Raw genomic sequence first — 27,101 nt, 5'->3', positions numbered from 1 at the left:
TCCTCACTCCCCGACGAGATGACAACCTGGGAGGGGAGCCGGGCCTTGCGTCTCCGGCTGGCGGTGGGATCCCCGCCGCTGTGCTCCACAGCACCTTCTCCGCCCTCTTCATCAGTTGACACTGCAGACAGGGAGAAACAAAACACAGGCATCAGGGCACTGTACAATGGACACATACACACATGACAGTTGTACATGAGTGGCATTGGCAAACCTCTGACATGTCATCACAATCCCCAACACACATGTCATTACAACTTGCACACACGAGCCATACCACAGCCATGTTGCAACTGCCAACACCATCCATACACATACAACAGCATCAGCAGCCAAAGGTGAGCCAGACATCACATGCAACACAGGAAGTGCACCACACATGTACACACCAACCACCACACTTGCATGCATGTGTACACCTCTGCTAAGTGTCGCAGTGTTCAGACGGGCATCCATGTCACATCTGCCAATCAGGCTTCCACATACCGCTGTCACATGCATCCATGTTGCATCACTGTTGCACCCTTGTCAAATACACACACATGCACATGTACACAGCGCTGATACAATCAGCTGAAAACAACATACATGCGTGACATCACGGACATGTCTACTCACATACACATTCATACAAACTTGTGTGCCCACACAACTGCATTTGGCATGCAAGCCCACACACACAGGCACCATCCATGTCTCACACATTACAGCCCTCGCATGTGTCAGCCCCACGGCCCTGTACACCTGCACCCATACTCGACCCCATACAAACAGATGTGCAACCTGCACACTACTGAACAATCACCACACGCACTGCTCACAATCAGGATGCATGTACACTCACCGCTCGACTCCAGACGGGTCTGCCTCTCAAGGACCTGGACGTGGAGCGCTGGGGATATGTGTTCCAGGACCCTCATCTGTTCTTCCGACAAGTGGCCCCGGCGCCCCTTGGCATCCGCTGCCTTCAAGAGGCGCCGGGCCTTGGTCAGGGTCCTGGACCTGAAGTCCTCCCAGCGCTTCTTGACATGTTGGAAGTCGCGGACTGCCACCCCCTCCGCGTTGATGGCAGTCACGATGTCAGTCCAGATCCGAGTCCGTCCTTCCTTGTCGGCGCGGCAACTTCCGAAGAGGGCATCATACTGCCCCAGGACTTGCTCCACCAGGACACCAACTTCGGTGGCACTGAAGCTGGTGCCCCTCTGCCTCTCTGGCCGGGGGTTGTCAGTGGTCACAGATGGAGTTTGCCCCGACATGACAACCCCAGAGGCAGGAGTGGGTGGGCAACTGGGTCCTGGGGCTGGGCTGTGGAGCGATGGAATCCCAGTCGGGAGTCTTTGGTTCCAGCAGGGGTGGTCACACCAACAGCACCCCTGGCTGATGTGCAGGCAGCAAATGGCAGAGCACGTGGGCAGCAGGCAGTCAGGCAGCAGCAGATGGCAGGTGGGAGCGTGCTCGGGGCTCTGGGGGGCAGTAGTTCGGCCTTCTGGGCAGGAGCGTGGTCTTCCGTGTGCTTACGCGTGGCCAGCTTGATACGGAGTGATTTGGCACGTGAAAATTCTGCACGTCAGCGTGTAATTCGAGGAAAGGCCCTTAGCGCGTAAGCGCGTCTGCACGCATACGCATTTTCATTGGACCAAAGGCCCTCAGCGCGTGAGCGCGTCTGTGACGTGACGTGCGAGGGAGTATCCCTCATTGCACGTGATGACAGTACACACGTGGGTCCCAACCAATCGCGTGTGAAAGTTCACGGGACCCCGGAACACACGTACCCAGGCCAATGGCGTGTGGAACTACCCGCGCACCCCGAAACACACGTACCCAGGCCAATCGCGTGTGGAACTACCCGCGCACCCCGAAACACACGTACCCCGGCCAATCGCGTGTGGAACTACCCGCGCACCCCGAAACACACGTACCCAGGCCAATCGCGTGTGGAACTACCCGCGCACCCCGAAACACACGTACCCCGGCCAATCGCGTGTGGAACTACCCGCGCACCCCGAAACACACGTACCCAGGCCAATCGCGTGTGGAACTACCCGCGCACCCCGAAACACACGTACCCCGGCCAATCGCGTGTGGAACTACCCGCGCACCCCGAAACACACGTACCCAGGCCAATCGCGTGTGGAACTACCCGCGCACCCCGAAACACACGTACCCAGGCCAATCGCGTGTAGGCTCGCTCCCCTCCGATCACACGCGATGACACCCGAATACGGGAAACCAACGAGTCCGCCCACACGGAGGCGTCCCGCGCCCGCGCACAGCATAAAAGTGCGCGCAAACAACAAACGCGTATATACAGCGACGATGAATGCCCCATTTGTTGCTGCAGTGATTGTGGGACACCGCAGGAGGAGGAGAATAGCCAGGGCACGCATTTTTGCACCACGGACAGGCCTTTTTGGGATGCCTGACGACCAGGTCTACGGCAGGTATAGGTTTCCACCCCATATCATCCTAGACCTGGTCAGGGAGTGGGAAGATGACCTCACATCCCCCACCCTTTGCTCCCAAGCATTGAGCCCCTTGGAGAAGCTGCTCAATGTCTTGCATTTCTTGGCCACTGGGTCGTTTCAGCGGACCACTGCCATAGTGGGGGGGGTCTCACAGGCCACGCAGTCACGCTGCCTACACCAGGTACTGGCAATCATGACAGCGCGCCCCTCAGTCCGCAGGCACATATACATGCCCAGAACACCCGCAGAAAGGCAGGCCGTTGTCCTGGATTTTTTCAGGGTGGCACACTTCCCCAAAGTGCTCGGTGCCATAGATTGCACCCATGTGGCCCTACGTCCACCTAGGGCCACTGAGCACATCTACCGAAACCGCAAGCACTGGCATTCCATCAATGTACAGGTGGTATGCGATGCAAAGGGAATCATCACCTCTGTGTATGCAAACTACCCTGGCTCCACCCATGACAGTTTCATATACAGAATGTCCGCCCTGAGCCGGGCCCTGGAAGCTGGGCAGCATGGCGACACATGGCTCCTAGGTGAGTACAAATGCCCTTGCACATGCATGCAAGTCACACACAGACAAATATACCAACCCTAATAATCTGAACAATTATCACCTCCCCAGGGGACAGTGCCTACCCTCTGAGCAACCACATGATGACGCCAATCCGGAACCCCACCACACCACCCCAGGTAAGATACAACGCTGCCCATATTGCAACCAGGGGCATAGTGGAGCGCACATTCGGAGTGCTCAAGCCACGTTTCCGCTCCCTTGACCGCTCTGGTGGGCAACTACTCTATGCACCAGCAGTTGTGTGCAGGATCATTGTGGCAGCATGTGTCCTGCACAATGTTGCAACACGGCAGGGCGTCCCGGTGGACATGGTGGTGCCCCCACATCCCCAACCACAGGCACAGGCGCTGCCCATGGGAGGGGACAGGGCACGTGGCGAGGTAGCCCGGACCCAGCTTGTGGCCACATTTTTCACCTAAACTCCCACCCCTGCGGAGTGCACACAGGCCTGGCACATACCAGGTGACAATCGATGATGACAAAGTGACAGTCAACTGTCACAACCCTACCACCCTGAGATAGTTGCCATGGAAGTGCCACATCGTCTGCATCCCTAGCTATTTAAACACAAGCTATCCTGTGCAACCAAAATGCACACATGACATGTGACATGACATGAGCCATACACAAGTATTACAAGGCACAATGAGGCAGGGGGGGGGGAACAAGGGAACACAGAGAACGGTACTACTAGGCCAGGTGTCATTGTGATTGTGCAAGTGCAGGGGTAGGGGGAAGGGAAAAGTGCAAGGGTGGGGGGGAGTCCAGTACAGGGGAAGTAGGCCAAAAAATTATACATAGGTCGCCTGGTGGCAACTGCTAAGGTAAGTGCAGACGAGTGCTGGGAAGGGAGGGCTGTAGGGATAGAGAGACAGTACTGCAGTGCAGGGGTTGCCAGGGTGGCAGTGCAAGTGGACAGTGGCTGGGCCAGGGACCGAGGTTGGTGAGAGTGGCCCAGTTGCAGCTCCTGTGCAGTTCCAGTGAACAATTCTGCAAGGGAGAGGCAGAGAGTAAGCAGAAGCAAAGAGGAAGGTCTTGAGGTGCTTCCAGAACTGGAGATGGTTCCCCTCAAGTTCAAGTCAGGAAGTCTGTTCGAGGGGGAGGGCCCTGCTGCGGAGAGAAACCTACCCCCAGCTAGTTGCTCTGAGAAGCGGATGACCTGGACATGCAAGGTGTGCATCACACACACCTGCAAACCAGGCCATGGCCATCACTGTCATGTCAGTCAAACCCTCCCAAACATCAACATGACATGGCAAGCAATACCCATACACCGACCCAGTAACGATAAGGTACACATTTCCATGTCCTAAATGTACAGTGGCATCGGACAATGATGCCTGACCCGGAATCCGATGAAATGACAGACCAACAAAATGTCCCACCAAAAATAAGTCGATTCCAAATGCATTACAACAGTCGTAGACGTAACATCACAATGAATGCCTGGCTATATGCACATGATGCATTGCAAAATGAACACTGCAGCTCATGTGTGCAATGTCCTACTCCTGCATCACACTGCTCAGCGCACAGCACAGTGAACAGCCATTGCGTGTGATGCACACCCTGAGCATCACATCTAAGTGACAGACTACATCAAAAATCAAATTAGGCATGTACTCGAACCATAATCGGTCACAGAACATGTGCTGGCGGGACACAGTGGGCACCAGAAGGCAAACAGTGTACACGTTGATATGCAAGGGTGGGAGTACATGGAGTGCATCCGAGTGCAAGTGTGTGGTTCTGCAAGGACATGCACTCCACATATGCATGTGCACTCAAGTGACCATCAGTGTTCCCTACACATCACATGTGAACATCCACCATGTGTACACCCCAGCATGTCAAACCACTACTATCCCCTCGCACCTGAAAGGAAAACACAACACATGAACAGGCATTGATCAGCAGAACACAACATGTACATAGGACAACAACATTACAATGTCAGAGTTCCCATCACACTGCAGGGCAACGCAACTATCAACAACAACCCCCCCCCCCCTCGCAAATGACCATGACCCACTGAACAACTGCACCTGGGTCATGGAGCCTCCAACCCTCATTCCCACCTGGCCACAGGATCACCTTTACCCTTCGTGTCCATCTCCCACCTTGTGTGTAAAGAGATGCCTGAACCCTCAGAATCCACACTCATTTCCAAAATCACATAATCCAAGGCATGAAAAGGAACCCAAACACCCTCCAGTAGATGACTTGACATAGCAGTACGTCTCAAAGGCCAAGTACTACCACAATGATGCAACAACCAAGGTAGCACAGCAAAACAATGTCACGACAGGATGTGAGACATGTGTGGTACATGACATAGGATGATGCACCATGAATGGATGTGTACTGTCACAGATCCCCTGTACAGGCGCTGGAGTCTCATGAAACAACCACCCACACCATGTCCCGGGTGCCTGCAAGGTCAAACTCACACAGGCCCCTGAGATCCTGGTGGGGAAAGAGGTTCAGGGATATGCAGTCGGGACAGGTGTAGACACACTGGATGACTGGAATGCGTGGCAGGTGAGGGGAGTAGGAATGACACATGAAACCAGGGAATGCACGAAAATGTACAACCTGCATGAACACATGCACAATCCAAACAAACTTGGACATCATTGTCATGGCCTTCTGTAGTCCAGGCTCAGGAGTGGTACGAACCAACCACCCCCTCTAGGGTTTTGGCGCCTGCAAGTTCGGGGCTTACACAGGCATCCGCAACCCCAGTGGGGAAAGAGGGTCAGGGAACATTGCTTGGATAGGCATGGGAAGCAGGAACACCGGGTAGAGGGTACAGGTTTCGAAATTGCATAGGATCACGGGTGATTAGGGTAAAAAACATACCAAATAGGACCACACATACATCCATGCATCAGTACACTCCCCAGCAAGCCTATGCAGGGCAGTTTGTAAGAAAATACAACAAGACACTTAGCTCTGGTTTTGAGTGCTGGCCTCCTGCCTGCGCACTCTCAGGTCCGGTTACAGGAGCACTGCAATGCTGCAAAGAGAGACACAGTCAGCAACCTGTACGTGCCAATTACACAAAAACACAACACAAAACATGCCCCATAACAACATACAACTCTACAAACAGACAATCTGTGCTCCATGCTTCGTACCCATATATAACATCACCCCTGTGACGGGTCATTCACAGTTAATGCAGTAAGTCAGCCGCTGGTGGGTGCGTGGCAAATGGAACACCAATGTGTCACAATTCACACAACATGCAATGTTCCCTGGGTAAGCAGACAGACCCATATGGCAAGCCATGACTACAGAGCAAGTTGCGTACCACCATGACCAAAACAAAGTTGCCAGTGCATTTATCATGAAGTACGTGGAATAGACATGCACTGCACCCGAGTATGTCCCTTGCTGTATGTCCCTGTGAGCTGCCCCTTTCCATGTCTTGGAAGGCTACATGGTTGATACAAGTGCCTCAATGAACCTTGGTGTACCGCAGGGTATGTGCCACTGCCCCCGCATGTGTCCCAGACAACCCTACTATCAACAGCCATCAGTCCACAAACACATCTGAGCTGCATTGTGTGCTTCAACACCAATATTTGTCTAAGCTCACCCTCAGTGCTGTGACTAAGCCTGCACGTGCAACTCGCCTGGTGCAAGCTTTGCTGTCTCGTGGCCCCCCTGTGATGCTCACCTTGCCTGGAGTTCCTTGGAACATGTCAGCAGTTCTAGGATGTGGGTCTGCAATCACTGTGGCTCTGCTTGTGCACACATGTGCATGTGGGCACCAACAAACGGGTCAGGAATTACGTCGTCCAATGGGCCATGTCTGCTGGCAAAGGTGCTCTGGTGCCTCATCCCCCTGCAGAAAGTGCATGAAACACATGATTAATGCATCAAAGTGATCTGTGTGTGTCTCATCATGCATCTCATTACTTGACCATGTCAGAGAGTCACATCACAAATCACACCATCAGTCCGTCTTTCACCTCCAAAGTGTGGAACACTATCTACAGCATGATTTGCAACAAGCACGTGTACAGGAAAGATATGAAACATAATACACAATGCATAGAAATCAATGTCCACATTAATCATGACACGCCCCATCTAGCAAAAGCTGAACAGTGGACAATTACACCTAAATCATCCCCACTAGGGGTGTCAACACAAGTCAAAAAGCACCAGACATGCCACAGATATGACAGTCCAAAGCCCTTGTGTAAAAATCTGTTACACCGAACCATCCTTGCGAGCCCATGGATAAGGGAGGCAGGAGTGGCATATGTGAGTCAAGGAACCCAAGCAGCAAACACATACACAAGACAACCATGAAGGGCCCAGCTGGAACAGACAGTGGATGCCTTCAAAAACCACAAGGCACCGCACTGTCACATGTAAGCACAATAGACTACAAATTTTAAACTAACTCAACTATTAACTAATTACACTAACTATGGAAAACCTACATTACCTATTTAAACTAACTATCAAACAGAAACTTAACTAACTAAACTAAAAGAAAAATCAAAAATGGCCACATACGACCCGGGGGGGAGGGGAGGCACCCAGGAGGGGGGAGGTACAGGGTGCTGCTCAACATCCACATGCGATGATGCTGAGCCAAAAAAAAATACCTCCATGGGCTCAACGCCTTCACAGCACGACCTATGTGGGAGATAGATGGTCGTCCGAGTCTGGCTCATCCTGGTAAGGAGGACGTGGCACAGTAGCCTGGCAACGCCTAGCCGCAGCTTGCCCCTCGTCGGCAGCAAGTCTGCCGGACAGGTGAGCCTGGTTCTGTGTGGCGATGTTACATAGGTCTGCATGCAGGACCTCACGTGATACACGTGCTTCCTCTTGCAAGGTAGCACGTGTAACACGGAGTTCCTCCTGCAAGGCCTGGCTGGACAACCGCTGCACCTCCCGGCAAGCCTGTAGCTCAGCCGAGATGGTGCGCTCAAGCTGTGCAAACCTCTCCTCTGCCTGCTGCCTCTGGGACATCATAAGGACACCCAGAGTGGATCTGAGGGAGGCATACTCCTCCCTCAGGGCATCCATGTGCGCCTCTGTGTGAGCAGCAATTGCTTGACGCAGAGACGACATTTCAGCCTGGCGTGCCCTGTCTGAGGCCGCCATGCCCAGCCTGAGTGAGCGGGCCGTGGACCGTGCCGCCTGCTGCTGGAGAAGCACCTGCCTAGCAGGGGGGAGCACAGATCGGGCCACACGCTCCATGCTGTCAGCGATGTTCTCCATTGCTGCCCCCTGCCGTTCTGAATTGGCAGTCATGCCTTGCTCCCACTCAGTATACAGCGGTTGCGCGCGGCGACCGCGTTGCCGGGCTTGACCCCTGCGGGACCCAAGGACCGGGGGTCCTCGCTGTGTTGGCACCGCCTGCGGCTGCACGACTACATGCCCCCGTCGACGTGATGTCCCAGGCACATCAGTGACTGGTGTGGAGGGTGACCCTGCGTCCCGATCCACCACGGGCGGAGGAACCAAGACTGTCTGATCCCTCAGTGCAGGGGTCGCAGACAGAGGAGTGTCCACATCAGAATCACTCACCCCTGACACATGGACTTGATGGTCATCCAACTCAACATGGACGTCAGAGTCGTCATCAAGGCTGGACTCATAGGCAGCCAGAGACAGGATGGACTGCAGCACTTGGGGGTTTTCGTGGCCTACCACCCCACGACCCCCACTAGTGCCGGGTTGATGTGGTCTTACCAACCCTGTGTCTGGCATGACAACACCATCCTCTGCATCCATTGCGTCATCACCTGAAAAATAGAGAGGAAAAGGTCAGTACACATGTCAGAAGCACACAACACACACACACACACACCGACAGCAAAGGCATCTGGCAGACATGTGACACACAACATATGACCTTGCATGCATGCTGGGTCTACTTAGAATAGCTTCTGTGATCAGACCTGTTGAAAGGTGGCAGTTTGCATGGAAGTGGGTCTAAGCAGTGCAGAAAATGTGTACGCCACTCACTACCTACATGTACAAGCACTCCATGGTGTGTGCCAGGAAATGTGAAGGCAGTGCAATGTCAAAATCAGACATCACGTGCATTGTGTATTCAATGTGTACCATGTCTAGAAGGCAAGCACCCCTCCACCCCAGTACCAAAGCAGGGATGCCTAGCATGGTATCAAAAGGCTGACCATACACCTGTGTATTGACAAGCAGTGTTGACTGGCATCAACAGCTTAATGTGATTTCAATTACAACACTGCAAATGATGCTGGGACAGTGGGCAGGACACATGATGGAAGATCCGGAGGCCGGCCACGTGTGAAGAAGACACGACAAGAGTTGGACAGAGTCATTGGCCATTGAACAGGCTGAGGCCTGTGAGCCACACAGATTGTCAGAGCCTAAACATGTGTGCAACGCAGGACTGAGCCACAGTTGACATGGGGAGGCCGATAATATGGCAGCCAATGTATGTAACCAAGGACTCATATTACAGTGATCATCCAGTCAAGGACACATAGGGGCATGTGTGCAATGCACATGGAGCATGAAGGGGCACTCATGTCCCTGCGGGACATCTGACCCATGCACAGTACAAGTGGGATGCCCTGCATCGAGTACTAAGGCTGTACCACACGGCATATGTCTGGCAGTTTCTAAGCTGGAAGTTAGCATCTACACAGGACACATGAACATGAAACTACACATTGGCAAGAATGTAGCAGACCAGTGCAAAGGTGGAACTGGGGTGCAGAGTGGCGGAGGAGGGGCAAGGGAGCATGGCCACATGGAGTCCCGCATGCAGGCAGAGGAGACACGCATGACGGTGGCATTGCATTACTTACACATCAGAACCATGTACAGGTCACATGTAGCAGCAATCATGCACAACACATCCCACAAGTGAAACACACACGTCCTCAACAACTACGCATCAACACTCACTGGACTGGGCATCAAAGTCCAGCATCTCTCCCACACCTTCGACCAATTCTGGTGGTATGAACTCCGCAACGAGAGCCTCATGCGGAGTGAGTTCTTCCTCCTCTGGTGCAGGCCCACCGCCAGTCACCAGAGTCAAGTTGTAATTTGAGGCACGCTTGGCCTTAGTGCTGCGCTTGATGTCATTCCAGCGCTTTTTGCACTCCTGCGCCGTGCGCACCTCATGGCCGAATGAACTGACATGTTCCGCCACATGCTTCCAGTGGGTGTCACGTTGGGCAGCCGTAGTCTGACTATTGGCACCCACTAGCATGTCACAGCTGTGTCCCCGCACGTAGTCCACGAGGAAGTCCAGTTCCTGCTTACAGAAAGGCTTCTTCCTCGACGTGCAGGAGGTCGTGGCTGTGTGTGGGGTCCCAGCCTGTGCTGCAGATGCAACCTTCCTCCTCTTGGACTGTGGCGCAGACCCTGGCTGGCTAATGCCGCCCTGACCAGTATGGCCAGTGGGTTGGGTGGATTGAGCCGAGGGAGTGGCAGGTGGAGGGATGACCAAAGGCCTGACTTGTGTCAGTGGCAGCTGGGTGCCCACTAATGGACCCTGCGCAGCAACATCAGCTGTGGCAGGGTCATTGACCGCAACGGTCCTGGTTGGCAGACTCACAACCGGGGTGCTGTTGGGTGCATCTGCCCCTGCACTTGCCAACACCCGGCTGTTCGGGGCAGCAGATGACATGACTGCCCCAGGGACACGTGTCTTGGTCTGAGCAGCCCGGCCTGCCCCAATGGTTTCCCCCCTGGCCTGTTGGAGATCTACCAAGGGCTCTTCAAGTGCCAACGCAGCCTGCGCTGGCAGACCCTGAGCCTGGGTGGCGGTGTCCACAACTGCACCTGCAGCTACCGCTACCCTTGGGCCCGTGGCAGTCGATGAAACGGACTGCCGGGTCATACGGGTGCCAGTGCCAGATGCAGGAGCTGCATCCCCCTGAACCACAGGGGGTGGTGGCATGGCTGCACCAACACATGGCACAACATTGTGCTCAAGTGGCGCACCCCTGCCTCTTCCCCCTCTGTGGCTGCCCTGGACACCCTGGAGTCCCCCTACTCCCTGGTCACCACGGCCACGTCCCCGACCACGCCCGCCACGAGGAGGACGCCCAGCTGAGGCGCCCCTCACCTTTGGTAGCCTCCCTACCATGGCACAGATGTAATAGTGCTGGCACAGATGGAGTGGTGCCAATGGGAGGTGTACAGCACAATTGACCTGGGCAATTGGGGTGAAGGGGGTGGGAAGCAAGATGTTAACAGCCCCCCTGCACCTGCAAGGCTGTATGTGACCCCGGTGATGTGTTGACGGGTCACGCAACGCTCAGGCACCCCAAAACTGCAGTAAAACCGTGCACGCAACCCTGCAGCCTACGTGCGTGGATTAAACCTCCCGCAGTACGCGGTGGCACCCAGTAACACGTATAACGCGTACGCGTGGGACACGCAGGCTACGATGACATCGAAAATGGGGACGATACACAGGGGCACACGCAGTGGGAAAAGGAGCGTTTGCGACTCACCGTCTGACTAGCGCGATGCAGAAAAACACGCGTAGCCAATACCCCCGCCAAAAGAAGAGATACGTCCTTGAGAGCTGTGAAGTAGATGGCGCGCGAAACAACTGGAAGCAGCAACACACGTCGGTCTCCACGAAAGGCACGTACAGCGAACAGCTGGGCCCGCTCACCTTTAACCCGTGCTGAGGGAAACGCACGCGCGCGTCACGTCACATGCGGACGTGCACTTTTTCACGTTTGATTACGCGCATTACACGCGGACGTGCAGTTTTTCACGCGCGCACGCTTATGCATGGGCCCTTTCCTCCTATTACACGCGGACGTGCAGTTTTTCACGCGCGCTTACGCGCATTACACGCAGCGTGCAGATTTTTCACGTGCCTAATCACTCCGTATGAAGCTGGCCACGCGAAAACACACGGAAGACCACGCTCCTGCCCAGAAGGCCAATTCACTGGCCCCCAGTGCCCCAAGCAGCCTCCCACATGCCATCTGCTGCTGCTGCCTGCCTGCCTGCTGCCACCGTGCCCTGCCATTTGGTGCCTGCACATCAGCCATCTGCAGGGGTCCAGTTGCTGTGTCCACCCCTGCTGGTACAGAAGAGTCCCGACTCAAATGACATCGCTCCACAGCCCAGCCCCAGGACCCAGTTGGTCACCCACTCCTGCCCCTGGGGTTGCCATGTCGAGCACATCCACATCTGACACCAGTTGCAACCCCCGGCCAGAGGGGCAGAGGGGCAGAGGGGCACCAGCTTCACTGCCACCGAAGTTGGTGTCCTGGTGGAGCATGTCCTGGGGCAGTATGATGCCCTCTTCGGATCGTCCCGCGCCAACAGGGAAGGACGGGAGAGGACGCAGAGGGGGTGGCAACCCGCACCATCCAGAAGGTCAAGAAGCGCTGGGAGGACTTGAGGTCCAGGACCCTCATGAAGGCCCGGCGCCTTGTGGAGGGGGGCCGGGGCCGCATGAGTTCCATCCAGTTGAGGGTCCTGGAACGCGCACACCCAGCGCTCCACAGCCAGGTCCTTGAGAGGGAGACCCGTCTGGAGTTGAGCGGTAAGTGGCCAAGCATTGCTGTGTGAGACAGGGCATGTTGCAGTGTGCTGGTTGTCTGATACTTGCCTGCATGTGTGACATAGGCCATGTACGCATGTATGTGTGCAGGGACATCATGGTAATGCATGTGCGACCTGTAATGTGTGAACTGCATGGTTGTTGCATGTGTTTGATTGTGACATGGGGAGCCCTGTGCAGATTGCACACATGACAGCATGGAAGTCTCTGTTCCTGGACATGGGTGGGGGCCTGGTTGAGGCTGCCCCTGGTGGCTGGGGGGGTGGGGGTGCTGGGAGACATGAGTCGGACATGGGTGGGGGCCTGGTGGAGGCTGCCCCTGGTGGCTGGGGGGTGGGGGTGCTGGGAGACATGGGTGGGGGCCTGGTGGAGGCTGCCCCTGGTGGCTGGGGGGGTGGGGGTGCTGGGAGACATGAGTCGGACATGGGTGGGGGCCTGGTGGAGGCTGCCCCTGGTGGCTGGGGGGGTGGGGGTGCTGGGAGACATGGGTGGGGGCCTGGTGGAGGCTGCCACTGGTGGCTGGGGGGTGGGGGTGCTGGGAGACATGGGTGGGGGCCTGGTGGAGGCTGCCCGTGGTGGCTGGGGGGTGGGGGTGCTGGGAGACATGGGTGGGGGCCTGGTGGAGGCTGCCCCTGGTGGCTGGGGGGGGTGGGGGTGCTGGGAGACATGAGTCAGACATGGGTGGGGGCCTGGTGGAGGCTGCCCCTGGTGGCTGGGGGGGTGGGGGTGCTGGGAGACATGGGTGGGGGCCTGGTGGAGGCTGCCCCTGGTGGCTGGGGGGTGGGGGTGCTGGGAGACATGGGTGGGGGCCTGGTTGAGGCTGCCCCTGGTGGCTGGTGGGTGGGGGTGGTGGGAGACATGGGTGGGGGCCTGGTGGAGGCTGCCCCTGGTGGCTGGTGGGTGGGGGTGCTGGGAGACATGGGTGGGGGCCTGGTGGAGGCTGCCCCTGGTGGCTGGGGGGTGGGGGTGCTGGGAGACATGGGTGGGGGCGCTGGGAGACATGGGTGGGGGCCTGGTGGAGGCTGCCCCTGGTGGCTGGGGGGGTGGGGGTGCTGGGAGACATGAGTCGGACATGGGTGGGGGCCTGGTGGAGGGTGCCCCTGGTGGCTGGGGGGGTGGGGGTGCTGGGAGACATGAGTCGGACATGGGTGGGGGCCTGGTGGAGGGTGCCCCTGGTGGCTGGGGGGTGGGGGTGGTGGGAGACATGGGTGGGGGCCTGGTTGAGGCTGCCCCTGGTGGCTGGTGGGTGGGGGTGGTGGGAGACATGGGTGGGGGCCTGGTGGAGGCTGCCCCTGGTGGCTGGGGGGTGGGGGTGCTGGGAGACATGGGTGGGGGCCTGGTGGAGGCTGCCCCTGGTGGCTGGTGGGTGGGGGTGCTGGGAGACATGGGTGGGGGCCTGGTGGAGGCTGCCCCTGGTGGCTGGGGGGTGGGGGTGCTGGGAGACATGGGTGGGGGCCTGTTGGAGGCTGCCCCTGGTGGCTGGGGGGTGGGGGTGGTGGGAGACATGGGTGGGGGCCTGGTGGAGGGTGCCCCTGGTGGCTGGGGGGTGGGGGTGGTGGGAGACATGGGTGGGGGCCTGGTGGAGGCTGCCCCTGGTGGCTGGGGGGTGGGGGTGCTGGGAGACATGAGTCGGACATGGGTGGGGGCCTGGTGGAGGCTGCCCCTGGTGGCTGGGGGGTGGGGGTGCTGGGAGACATGGGTGGGGGCCTGGTGGAGGCTGCCCCTGGTGGCTGGGGGGTGGGGGTGGTGGGAGACATGGGTGGGGGCCTGGTGGAGGCTGCCCCTGGTGGCTGGGGGGGTGGGGGTGCTGTGAGACATGAGTCGGACATGGGTGGGGGCCTGGTTGAGGCTGCCCCTGGTGGCTGGTGGGTGGGGGTGGTGGGAGACATGGGTGGGGGCCTGGTGGAGGCTGCCCCTGGTGGCTGGGGGGTGGGGGTGGTGGGAGACATGGGTGGGGGCCTGGTGGAGGCTGCCCCTGGTGGCTGGGGGTTGGGGGTGCTGGGAGACATGGGTGGGGGCCTGGTGGAGGGTGCCCCTGGTGGCTGGGGGGTGGGGGTGCTGGGAGACATGGGTGGGGGCCTGGTGGAGGGTGCCCCACAGTGCTGGGGGGTGGGGGTGGTGGGGAACAGGAGTTGGACATGGGTGGGGGCCTGCTGGCAGGTGCCCCACAGTGCTGGGGGGTGGGGGTGCAAGGGGACATGTGGCTCGGCTGGGGGCATGGCCATGGTGGATGGGCTGCCTGTGGGACATGACATGGGGTGCAGGGTAGTCCCCTGTGGTGTGGGATGCCTGCAGGGGTCGTGGAGGGGGTAGAGGGGAGACCTGGGAGGACCCACACTGCCAATTCACGTCTTGAACTTCCCGCACACCCACCACCCGCGCACCCCTGAAATCCACGTACCCAGGCCAATCGCGTGTAGACTTTCTCGCGCACCCTTGAAATCCACGTACCTAGGCCAATCGCGTGTAGACTTTCTCGCGCACCCCTGAAATCCACGTACCCAGGCCAATCGCGTGTAGACATTCTCGCGCACCCCTGAAATCCACGTACCCAGGCCAATCGCGTGTAGACTTTCTCGCGCACCCCTGAAATCCACGTACCCAGGCCAATCGCGTGTAGACTTTCTCGCGCACCCCTGAAATCCACGTACCCAGGCCAATCGCGTGTAGACTTTCTCGCGCACCCCTGAAATCCACGTACCCAGGCCAATCGCGTGTAGACTTTCTCGCGCACCCCTGAAATCCACGTACCCAGGCCAATCGCGTGTAGACTTTCTCGCGCACCCCTGAAATCCACGTACCCAGGCCAATCGCGTGTAGTCTTTCTCGCGCACCCCTGAAATCCACGTACCCAGGCCAATCGTGTGTAGACTTTCTCGCGCACCCCTGAAATCCACGTACCCAGGCCAATCGCGTGTAGTCTTTCTCGCGCACCCCTGAAATCCACGTACCCAGGCCAATCGCGTGTAGACTTTCTCGCGCACCCCTGAAATCCACGTACCCAGGCCAATCGCGTGTAGTCTTTCTCGCGCACCCCTGAAATCCACGTACCCAGGCCAATCGTGTGTAGACTTTCTCGCGCACCCCTGAAATCCACGTACCCAGGCCAATCGCGTGTAGACTTTCTCGCGCACCCCTGAAATCCACGTACCCAGGCCAATCGCGTGTAGACTTTCTCACGCACCCCTGAAATCCACGTACCCAGGCCAATCGCGTGTAGACTTTCTCGCGCACCCCTGAAATCCACGTACCCAGGCCAATCGCGTGTAGACTTTCTCGCGCACCCCTGAAATCCACGTACCCAGGCCAATCGCGTGTAGACTTTCTCGCGCACCCCTGAAATCCACGTACCCAGGCCAATCGCGTGTAGACTTTCTCTCGCACCCCTGAAATCCACGTACCCAGGCCAATCGCGTGTAGACTTTCTCGCGCACCCCTGAAATCCGCGTACCCAGGCCAATCGCGTGTAGTCTTTCTCGCGCACCCCTGAAATCCACGTACCCAGGCCAATCGTGTGTAGACTTTCTCGCGCACCCCTGAAATCCACGTACCCAGGCCAATCGCGTGTAGTCTTTCTCGCGCACCCCTGAAATCCACGTACCCAGGCCAATCGCGTGTAGACTTTCTCGCGCACCCCTGAAATACACGTACCCAGCCCAGTCGCGTATGGAAACACCCGCACACCCCTGGAATACACGCTCCCAGCTCTGCGTTTGCTGCTGCCCTTTGCGCTCGGTTGGGGATTTTGATGGCTTATCCCTGCGCGAGAGGCGTTCTTGGAGGCGTAACTGGCGCTGCTGCAGGGTCGCTGCGCAACTGTGCGCCACGGCTGGTTTTGGTGGCTGGAATCCATGAATACGCTGTGCGCGGAAATGGATTTTAGCGCACGCGGCTGGCGCAGGGATTCGCACGCGCACACTGTGCGCCAGCCGCGTGCGCCACTTGTGCGCTGAATTCTATGAATCGGCCCCTTAAAGTCTTCACAGCCCAGCGTTCCTAAATGTTATACTCTACCCAAGATACACAAAACATTGGTAGATGCACCAGGTAGATAAATAGTGTCGGGATGTGGGTCCCTCCTAGAACCCCTTTCTAAATTTGCAGACAGATTTTTGAGCCCATACGCTAAACAAATGGCATAATACATCCAGGACACCACAGAAGTGATCAGATCAGTGGAGGGAATGAAGATAGACAAAAGAGACATATTGGTTACTCTAGACGTAATATCATTATACACTAAGATCCCACAGCAAGCCACACTAGTTATGGTAGAAGAAAAATTACTAACGTCAAGAACTACAGGAACAACATCTAACTCCTTCATTCTCTGGTGTACGGAGATGGCACTGTGTGAGAACTACTTTGTGTTTAATGGCTTGTTCTATAAATAAATACATGGAACTGCTATGGGGTCCGCCATGGCACCAACTCTTGCAAATTTGTATATCGAAACTATTGAATTACATGTCATCATGACTGAAATGAATCCATATAGAAAACACATAAAATTATGGAGAAGATTTATTGATGATATTTTAATGATTTGGACAGGTGACATGCACAACTTTGATGCCTTCACAGTGTGGCTGAATTCACAAAATCCCTTCTTGAAATTTACTCACACAACTAGTTATGAAGAAATCAATTTCCTGGATTTGACTATCTTTGTGAACAGCTTACAATCAGTACTTCAAGTAAAACCATTCCACAAAGAAACAGACAAAAATTCTATGTTACTTTACTCTAGTTTCCACCCCAAACACATGAGACAAAACTTACCTTTTGGCCGATTCTTACGGATGAAAAGGAATAGCACAACCAAAGGTGATTTTGTGGAAGAAGCTAACACTCTTAAATCTAACTTATTACAACGTCGGTATCCAAACAAAGAGGTTAAGACAGCTTACAAAAGAGCATATAACAACAACAGAGACGCTATTTTGGAATAAAGAGAGAAGAAACCAAATGACGATAAGATTGTGTTTGTCAACCCATATAGCCCATTGTCAAATGAAATAACTAAAATTGTGAAACATAATTGGCATGTGCTAGAAAAAGGTGAATTCCCCCTGTCAACACCTAAATGCACTTTTAGAAGAAGCAAAAATCTGAAAGAACTGACCACCAGTAATGATGTGCTTCTGAAACCTCCTATCCAATCCACATTAACAGAAAGCTGGGGGCTCCCTAAAGCCAAAGGTCATAGCCCTTGTGGTCACTGCAATTGTTGTGCACAAACGAGCAGAACGAAAGACATAGATCTGGGCTTAAACAAAAAATGGGAACAAAGAGTGTTGACCAATTGTAACTCATCAATGGTAGTGTATGCTATTTGGTGCCCTTGTGACAGACTGTATATTGGAAAAACTGAAAGGAAGGTTAAAGTGAGGAAAGGAGAACATAATAGCTGTATAAGGAACAACACCATTAATGTACCTCTAGTGGGCCATTTTACAAGCCTTGGACACACACCTGAAGAACGGAGATGGACAGTTGTCATGAAAATTGGACTTACCCAGGACCTCAATCATGACAAACGAACACTAAGTATACAAGTGCAGACAATGATTTTTTTAGCCAAAAGCTATCCTTTGGGGTTGAACGAAAATATTGATTGGAGTGTTTTTATTAACTAGAACATACCATATGAGTAGAATGTATTAGCATTGACATGACTTGCACATGCAGATTCATTTTTGGGCCAGAGGCACATCTCGTGTAATGTTATGATGTTTAACCAAAGGTAGCCCTTGCCATTTGACAGTTGTGTATGCAGACAAGGGCATTGAATATGCAACAATTGCACCAGTAACTCAGGACATATAACGACTTTAACACTGTCTTTTATCAGTAAAAGTATGTACTGTAGTGGATTAGAATGATACTTACATATTGCCCTTTGGACTTTATATTTATATAATATAATACAATCTGTGTATATTATTAATTGCTGCACATACACAAGCGTACCTGCACACAACACAATTGACACACGAACTTGCCCAACACTACCTCCACCCACTATGAGAAGCGTAACCAACAATAGAGCGCCAGATATACCTGCACTCCTTCGCAGTAGGCTCTACTTTCAGGTCCTTAATTAGTATCCCTGCCTCCACGCATGCGCAGCTAACTCAGCGTACTAAATTTAGCGTGCTGTGTAACCATAGCAACGGTTTCACAGCACTCAATCCACAGACCGCAGTCGTAGCCGCATACAGACAGCGTTCTAGCCGTCTGCGACCCTGCAGTTACTTGTGCCACATTAACTCGCGATTCAGAGGTTTACAAAATCCGATGCTATGTGTGCGTCGGACTTCACGATTAGCAAGCCAATATCTACTGAATTAAGACGTCCATCTGAACTTTAAGCCCGAGTAAAAAACACGTGTTTGCTTGCAACCTAACACTCGCACGCTTCCGACATAACAATATGTCATGGCAGCAACCTCCACCCTTGCAGCGTACCATTCACAATTGCTAACACTCGGTTAGAGTTTAAATATGCACTTTTATTCTCTAATTACTGGGCCTTTCTGCCAACATATTTTAAGATAATATGTTATCGCCTTACAGGAACCATCAAGCATTATACTTTTAATACATATGTGTGCCACTAAAATGCCTGAGGGATACGTATCTTCCTGTATTGGTGTATATGCAGTAAGTACACACGGCGATAAGACAGAATGCCCATTTTTATCCACTTGTAACGTTAGGTTGTCGGCATTAAGCGACATGAATCACTATTTGAAACATCATTTAGTAGAGAGCACCTTAACAGTGGCTACTTGCTCTGTATTGACTCCACATATGCCCATCCGTTGAGATACCTTTATTTACCTTGCAGAACTCTACTTACAATCCTGATCTCCAGTACTTTTTACCACATCTAAGCGAGACGGAGAAGACTAAGTGTCTAATTGACCTTGCGTTACTTATAAAGTAAGTTCTAATTACAACATGAGACTCTTCCCTACCCATATTCACCTACTGGTTTACCGTTTAAGACTTTGTTATAAGCCAGCCATTCACGTGTTGGGATTATAGGACCACGTGTTCTGTGTTTTCTTGTCTACAGGCACCCCCTAGGACTGCTACACTTGGAATCTATGCAACCACCAAGGAACGCTTACTGGCAATAAGAGACGGTAAGCCCCCAGAGTGAAATTACCCAAAATAATTATCAATGCACTCTATATAAACAACGACCCTAATATAAATGTGGTCTGTTTCCATAATTAGGTTTGGCCTGGATTTATCTCCTTGCAACAATGTCAGGAGTCTGTGGCACATCAACTCAATAAGATTGTCCACTGGAAAACAATATCTGAACCTTCACACTGCAACAACTGTTTCGACTTTCCAAGTCAACTACAAGACCACTAGGAATTGTTGCGTGGACTTTGGTCCACCCCAATTTATACATTCCCCTGACGTTCCTGACACTAAACCCTAAGGGACATAGGAACGAAACATGTTGGGCATTTATAGATACTAATGTAAAGTATCTTAAAGAGTATCAAAAATACTGTGAAAGGTGCACTTTAGGTACTTTTATGACTAAGGCATCTAAATTTGAGTAATCTGTTAATGAAGGTCTCAGATGTTGTATTTATGTGGCCTGTTCTAACAAAAAAAAACAAGGTATTAATAACCTGATGTCATTTTGTATATATGTACACTTGATGTAAACTAAGTATCTATAATAGAGAGATACAGATTTACAGCATATTTTGCACATTGCCAATTGTTGGTGATTAACCCTTAGCACTTTCTTGAGCACTAGTCACTTTGTTAGTTTTTATATGTCAGTTTTTATGTATTTGTTTTTAAACATTACATTTTCTATTAAATATTACCTATTCTAACAGCATTATTTATGAAGTCAGGTTGTATTTTCTGTGAACTTCGACTTGCTACTGTTTGAACTGTTCTTGCAACTGTGATAATCCTAACACTATCCAGAGAATTATTTGCATAAACCGATCATAGGTGTGGGAGCCTTGTTGTTTTTGTTCTTATTCAAGATATGTCAGGTTTGCTCCCTCGGAACCTTTAACTTTACCTAACTTCCCTCTAATTATTGCTGATTTCTAGCTAACCACACCAGAGGAGCATGGTTGGTTACTAAAGTGAACTCTCTGCCTAACAGATAATATCGCAAAGCTGCTATGGCCCACTTTACAGCCAAACATTCTTTCTCAATGGTGGCATAATGTATTTTGTGAGGGAGTAACTTCCTACTTATGAAAACAATAGGTCTCTCAGCCTCCCCTTGATTTTGGAACAATACAGCTCCAAGTCCTGTCCCTGATGTATTGGTACGCAAAAAAAATGGAGCTGAGAAATCTGGACAATGAAGAATTGCTTTCTCAGAGAGAGCAGTCTTTAAGTTGTTAAAAGCCTTCTCTGTTTCTGGTGTATACCACTCTTTTTTTGGTGATGCTGAGGTTTTTAAGAGTTTAGTCAAAGGTGTAGCTAATGTCGAAAAATGGGGTATAAACCTCCTGTAATACCCTACGAACCCCAGGAAAGCTCTAACCTGTCTGGCATTCACAGGAAATTGCAGTTTTTTTAATAGCTTCCAATTTTTCCTTCTGGGGTTTAATGATGCCTTGTCCGACAAAATACCCCAAATATCGGGTATGAAAATTGGTTAGGATTATTTTTTTCGGATTTATATGAAGTCCGGATTTTTGCAAGAGTTGAAGTACGGTCTCCATATGTAACAGGTGATCATTCCAAGACTGACTAAAGACAATAATATCATCAAGGTAGGCTCCCACATAACTTTCATGACCTTTGATGATGTAGTTCATAAGTCTTTGGAATGTTGCCGGAGCACCACGCAAGCCAAAAGGTAAAACCGTGAATTGGAATAAACCAGAAGGCGTGGCAAATGCAGTTTTTTCCTTGTCTGGAGGATAAAGTGGTATTTGCCAATATCCTTTTGTTAAATCAATGGTCGCCAAAAACCTGGCTTTACTCAGTTTGTCAAGTAAATCATCTATCCTAGGCATGGGATAGGTATCGAACTTTGAAATTTCATTCAGTTTCCTGAAATCCAGGCAAAAACGAGCCTTACCATCTGGTTTGGGAACCAAAACAATGGGAGATGACCACTCATTACAGGAGTGTTCTATCACTCCCAACTCTAACATCTCTTGTATCTCCTTATTAATTGTTTCTAGTCTGGCATCTGGTATTCTATAAGGTCTGATCCTAACAACCTCCCCAGGTTGGGTTTTAATGTGATGGTAAGCTAATTTCGTTTTTCCTGGTAAAGTAGAAAAGATCTCCGACTATTTACTAACAAGGTTCAGGATTTCCTTCTTCTGAGCATTGGACAAATCGGGATTTAGATTTAAGGCTTCTACCTATAAATCTTCTTTCAATTGGGGAAACTGTTCCATGGTTATTTCATTAGTAATTATCATTGTTACATTTGTTACAGGTTCCATCCACTTTTTAAGTAGGTTCACATGATATGTTTGTGTCTGCACTCTCCGGGCGTTTTGACTCACCTTATATGTCGAGGGGCCAAGGACTTCCTCTATGACATACGGCCCCCTCCAGGCTGATAGCATTTTATTTTCTGAGGTTGGTAGTAGTACTAATACCTGATCCCCCTTCTTGAATGTTCTCAGCTGAGAATTTTGGTTATAATAATGTTCCTGCCTGATTCGACTTTGCAATAAGTTTTCTCGTACGATTTTCTGCAGGGTCTCTATCCTTTCCCTAAGCTGATAAGCATATTCGGTTAACGAAATCTCTTGTCCAGGATCTTCTTCCCAACTCTCCTTTAAGATGTCAAGCAACGTTCTCACTGGTCTTCCAAACATTACTTCAAAAGGAGAAAATCCAGTTGAAGATTGGGGTGTATTGCGGAGTGAGAGTAATATCCAGGGTAAAATCCTGTCCCAACTTCTATCTTCGGGATCTATTGACTTACCTAACATCTGTTTTATCGTCTGATTATAACTCTCAATGAGGCCATCAGTCTGTGGATGATAGACAGCCATTTTCAAATGTTTGATCTTTAAAATATTACAAACTTGCTCCATGATGGTTGACATAAAATTAGTTCCATGATCTGTGATAATTTCCTTTGGTATTCCCACTCTGCTGATAAATGGTATTAATACGTCACAGATATGTTGAGCGTTGGTAGACTTAAGAGGGAAAGCTTCTGGGTATCTGGTTGCATAATCAACGATTACCAGGATGTATTTATGTCCTCTGGAAGATGAATCTAATGGCCCAATTATATCCAAACCTATTCTATTAAAAGGTTCTAAGACAATTGGCATGGGTTGTAGAGGAGCTTTCTTAACATTTGCTCTATTTTTCTTTTGACACTCGGGACAAGCCTGACAAAATCTGGTTACTTGAGCATACAGTCCCAGCCAATAAAACCTTCCCAAGATTTTCTGTAGGGTTTTATCAGTGCCCAAATGTCCTTCACCCAATTGCAAGTGAGCCACTTCCATAACGGTTTGGTAATATTTGCTAGAAACTAATAATTGTTTTACTGTAATTCCGGTTCTGTGTTTGCTGATCTGATAGTAAAGTCCTTTTTCCTTAGTAAAATAGATTCCTTTTTCTGATATATCGTCTTTAACACTCGATCTAGCATTCGCCAATAGGGGATCTAACTCTTGGGCCATGCGAAAACTATCGCCACTTTCATCAATTTTCCAATCGACGACTATGGGACAAACATTTCTTTCCCCCCACTCTTTCTTCAGCTTCCTTATTGTAGCTCTCGTTTTCTTCTCTTTATGTAACGTTACAGGAATTTCATGATGATAAAAGGGAGCATTTGTTAACCAACTTTCTTCTACTTTCTTTACTATCTTTGAAAAATTAGGGACACCTGAACCAATAAGGAGTGGGTCTGGCAATACTGGCATCACAGCAGCCCTGACTTCCATTTGTTCCCCCGCCACTTTTAAATTTATCTCTCTGGTAGGATATGATTTCACATCTCCGTGAACACAAGGTATAGGAATTTTCCTATTTGAGTCTCCTACATTACCCACAAGTTCTGTACTTACTTTCTACCGTCTGTAAGCTGCCGCTATCATTCATGGCCCTTGTCGGGTTCCCGTCCACCTCAGCCTCACAGGTGTAGGTATAAGGGGATCGTGTAACAATCGCTGTTTCTCGGTCTTCTCCTTCTTTTGGGACTTCTATGTTCCCCACATCCATTGGTTCCACCTTGACTCTTTTAGGACACATTCTTGCCAAGTGTCCCCACTCTCCACACTCAAAACACGGTATTCCTTTAGGGATTATAGTTGAAGTTCGGATCCCAGCCAGACTTTCACTGGTGGGTCTCATTCTGGTAGGTTCCCAATCTGTTTTCCGTAGCATTGAGTTAGGCCATCTGGTGGCGTTTGGGGTCTTGGTGGATGGATTACTTAAATTGTTAGATGACTTTGAGTTTGTCACATAAGTTATTGCATGACTCTGACCAGCTTTTTGATAGGCAGATGCAATAGGAATGGGAAGTGCTTCAATTAATTGTTCCATAACAATTTTCTCTGTCATTTCTGGTATCGTGGTAGTTGTGGTTTGTAAAACTATAAAAAAGCTGTCAAGGTGTTTCTTCTGTTTGTAGTTTGACCTCACGAAACTTTAATCTATAGGCCTCTTCATCATGACCCAAACGTTCTAGGACCACTCTCTTCATATCTATATAACTTGTCTCTCCAGTTGGTAGGCGCTCTGCATCTTGCCGGTCATGAGTGGTGCTATATAATGACACCAACTTTCATTAGTCCACTGGGCATTCCTTGCAACCCTTTTAAAGTTCACGAAAAAATGGGCGGAATCTTCTCCCGTAGAATATTTTTGGAGTGCTGAAGCTGGTACTTGTGAGTGTCTGCGTACGGTGGTAGCTTCTAATAATTGGGCTTGTTGAACTTGGATGGCCTGCTGAAAAGCTTGTCTATCAGCTTGCACTTGTTGATTCTGTATTTGCAAGGCTTGTTGGAGACGTGGTTGGCCTTTACTCAGTGTTTTAATGAGTTCTTCCAAGGTGTTCTAACTTGATCCCACTTCTGACACAAAATTGTAACGAGGGATCTCTTTATGTTATTAAACAAATACACTGAGCCTGGAAGTAGGTGTTATTTTGTTTCAGAAAACAACTTTTCTTTAGCTTGTAAAGTCTTATTTTACGAGTCTTTTTTATTTCAACTCTCATCAAGTTTCAAGTGTCTCATCTAGTTGTAACCCTCTCTTCATATCTTCTTGTAACCTTCGTTTTAATACTCTTTGTTTCCCTAGAATATAGTTCTCTCAGTTTGTTCACCTTCACGCTGTAATTTCTCTTTGACCTTTTCTGTTCTTTAAGAATTATTGGATCTTTGCTTCGCCTTTTATAGCCTCTTAAATACATATTTCTTTAGTAGTCAATTACTGTTTCAGTTCGTATTATACCTTCTCTATCTCCTCTCAAATTAACCATCTGCCTCGTTAAGCTCCTGCTCCCATCGTCCTTACTTCTTCTCGTTGTACTCTGCCTTTGAAATTCAACTACACTTTCATAACCCTTCTTCACGTTCGTTTTCTCCTTCTCCTCGATGCCCACGTACCTTCTACTTAATGTCTGTATCAAGTTCTAGTCGAGCAGGGATGCGCTCCGTAATTCCTGTAATCAGCTGCTCTCGTCTGCAACGCAGTAAGAGGTCTCTGCCCCTCTTCCTCTTTCAGCTGACGATCTTTGGCTGTCAGCTGTGAGTGAACTCCACCCCTCGATCGCGGAGCAGATGGCTGCGGCTTCGTAACAGCACTCCGCTTTCCTTCTCACCTTCAACTGCTGCTCGCGTTTGAACGAGCACTTCGCCCGACTGCCTCAAATAACCTTCTTGTCGCTGTGTAATACAAACAGTCTCTCATCAGGCGGCAAGACGTAACGGCCTCTCTTTCTCTTCATACGGCGACGATTCAACTTCAACTAATAAACTGGCTATAACAAACTTCAAAACCTAGCGACTATGCCGATCGCTTTGAAAGCATTCCTTTAACTTATAATAAGCGGAACAGCGCCACTGGACATCCTTGTATTTTGTTATATTCGGCTCCTTCAACACTATTCTCAGTAAGCCCATTCGTAACTGTCACCCGCGATCTCTAGCCCCTCGGTCTCCTAGCAACCACAGGAAAACAAAAAGAGTTGCAGTCACTTGAATGAAAGTCATTGATTGGTTCCTAGTCCTGTCCATTAAAACCTTCAGCTGAAAGTCATAATTAAACCTTTATGGAGCTGATTAATCTAGTATTGACAGAGCCAGCCCCTGATTGCACATTCTCTAAGGTTTTTACATTCGATTTATCACACCCTCCCATATAGATACCTTCATGGAGGAAAGAATACCAAGGCACCACTGCAACTCTGTGTGCTGAACCGCCTGCAATCACGCGGCACTCTGACACCCCAGGCCCATTCTGATATTGTTACTCTTTTTAACTGAGGCATTAGCTCTGATTTAGCAGTAAATGAGTCTTCCGCTTGTTTTTTATAAAAAAAAATGGAAGGAGCAGATTAGCCACAAAATCCTGTATTCACCTTTGCATTTGGTGACTTGCAGTTTAGCTTATCGCGTTTTAATAGCAGCATCACATGACAGATTATGCACAGCAACATCGTTGGCTTGGCCTGGGATAACCTCGCCTTCAACCCCATCAGAATGGCATGTGCTGTAGTGACTCAGTTATACTCTGTGTACCCTGGTGACCCAAACATCAGCAGTAACATCCACCACTAGAACATATTGTGACTTGTTGTAGTCCAACATTTATGATGCAAAAAGCAAAACTACTACTTTGATGCAAGTGGGAGGTCAAATGCCCCCACCGCTCTACCTCTGCATCTTCATGCGGGAAAGCTCTGGGTCCCCAAGATAGCCGTTGCAGTGGATGGGGAAGTTCTGTGGGGGGGAGGGGTTAGAATTATCTCATCGCTCTTTTCCTCTGCCCAACCCGCAACCATGAGAGTCCCAGCAGACCCCAAGTCACAGGAGTCCATGCGACAGGGGAATAGGGGAATGCCAAGCAACTAGAGAGCGGAGGAAATACATCCATTGCCCACCAAGGATGCCTCCCCGCAACACTCACATTCACTTTATGCTCCATAGCTGCAAAGCACTATGAGATCCAAGGGCGCTCCTGTGGGCGCCCATGCTGAGCAGAGCCGAAGACAGAGCTGTGGTTCTTTGATGCCACCCTCCTCTTGGAGGCGGATCCATCTTGCAGCTGGAGTACTGTCAGTATGTGCTCCAGGGTGGAAGCCCCTGCAATGCCTTACCGAGCCAAAGTGGCCGAGAGGAGCGAGGTAAGGACGTTGTCTTCCGGTATTAAAAGTCTCGGGAGGATTGCCAAGGGGCATTGCGCTCACCTTGGAAGCAAGACGACACGGAGCAACACAGGTGAGATCCCCGCGTCCGCACTTAGAAATCACTGGGTATTAAGACCATGGTAC

General features: G+C 51.1%; 1 long non-coding RNA gene across 4 annotated transcripts in view; it reads left to right on the top strand.

The window, feature by feature from the left end:
- The window catches only part of LOC138548714 (uncharacterized), a 110,783-nt gene that overhangs the window by 17,551 nt on the left and 66,131 nt on the right, over window positions 1–27,101 (top strand). For all 4 annotated transcript variants that reach the window (XR_011292529.1, XR_011292523.1, XR_011292517.1 and 1 more), the window contains 2 exons: window positions 19,461–19,555; window positions 19,692–19,761. This is a non-coding gene — a long non-coding RNA (uncharacterized lncRNA). The remainder of the gene's footprint in view (window positions 1–19,460; window positions 19,556–19,691; window positions 19,762–27,101) is intronic.

This window comes from Ambystoma mexicanum, chromosome 1q (assembly GCF_040938575.1).
Source record: "Ambystoma mexicanum isolate Mex_15411 chromosome 1q, UKY_AmexF1_1, whole genome shotgun sequence".
Lineage (NCBI taxonomy): Eukaryota > Metazoa > Chordata > Amphibia > Caudata > Ambystomatidae > Ambystoma > Ambystoma mexicanum.
This window is presented reverse-complemented; position numbering and strand designations above follow the sequence as displayed.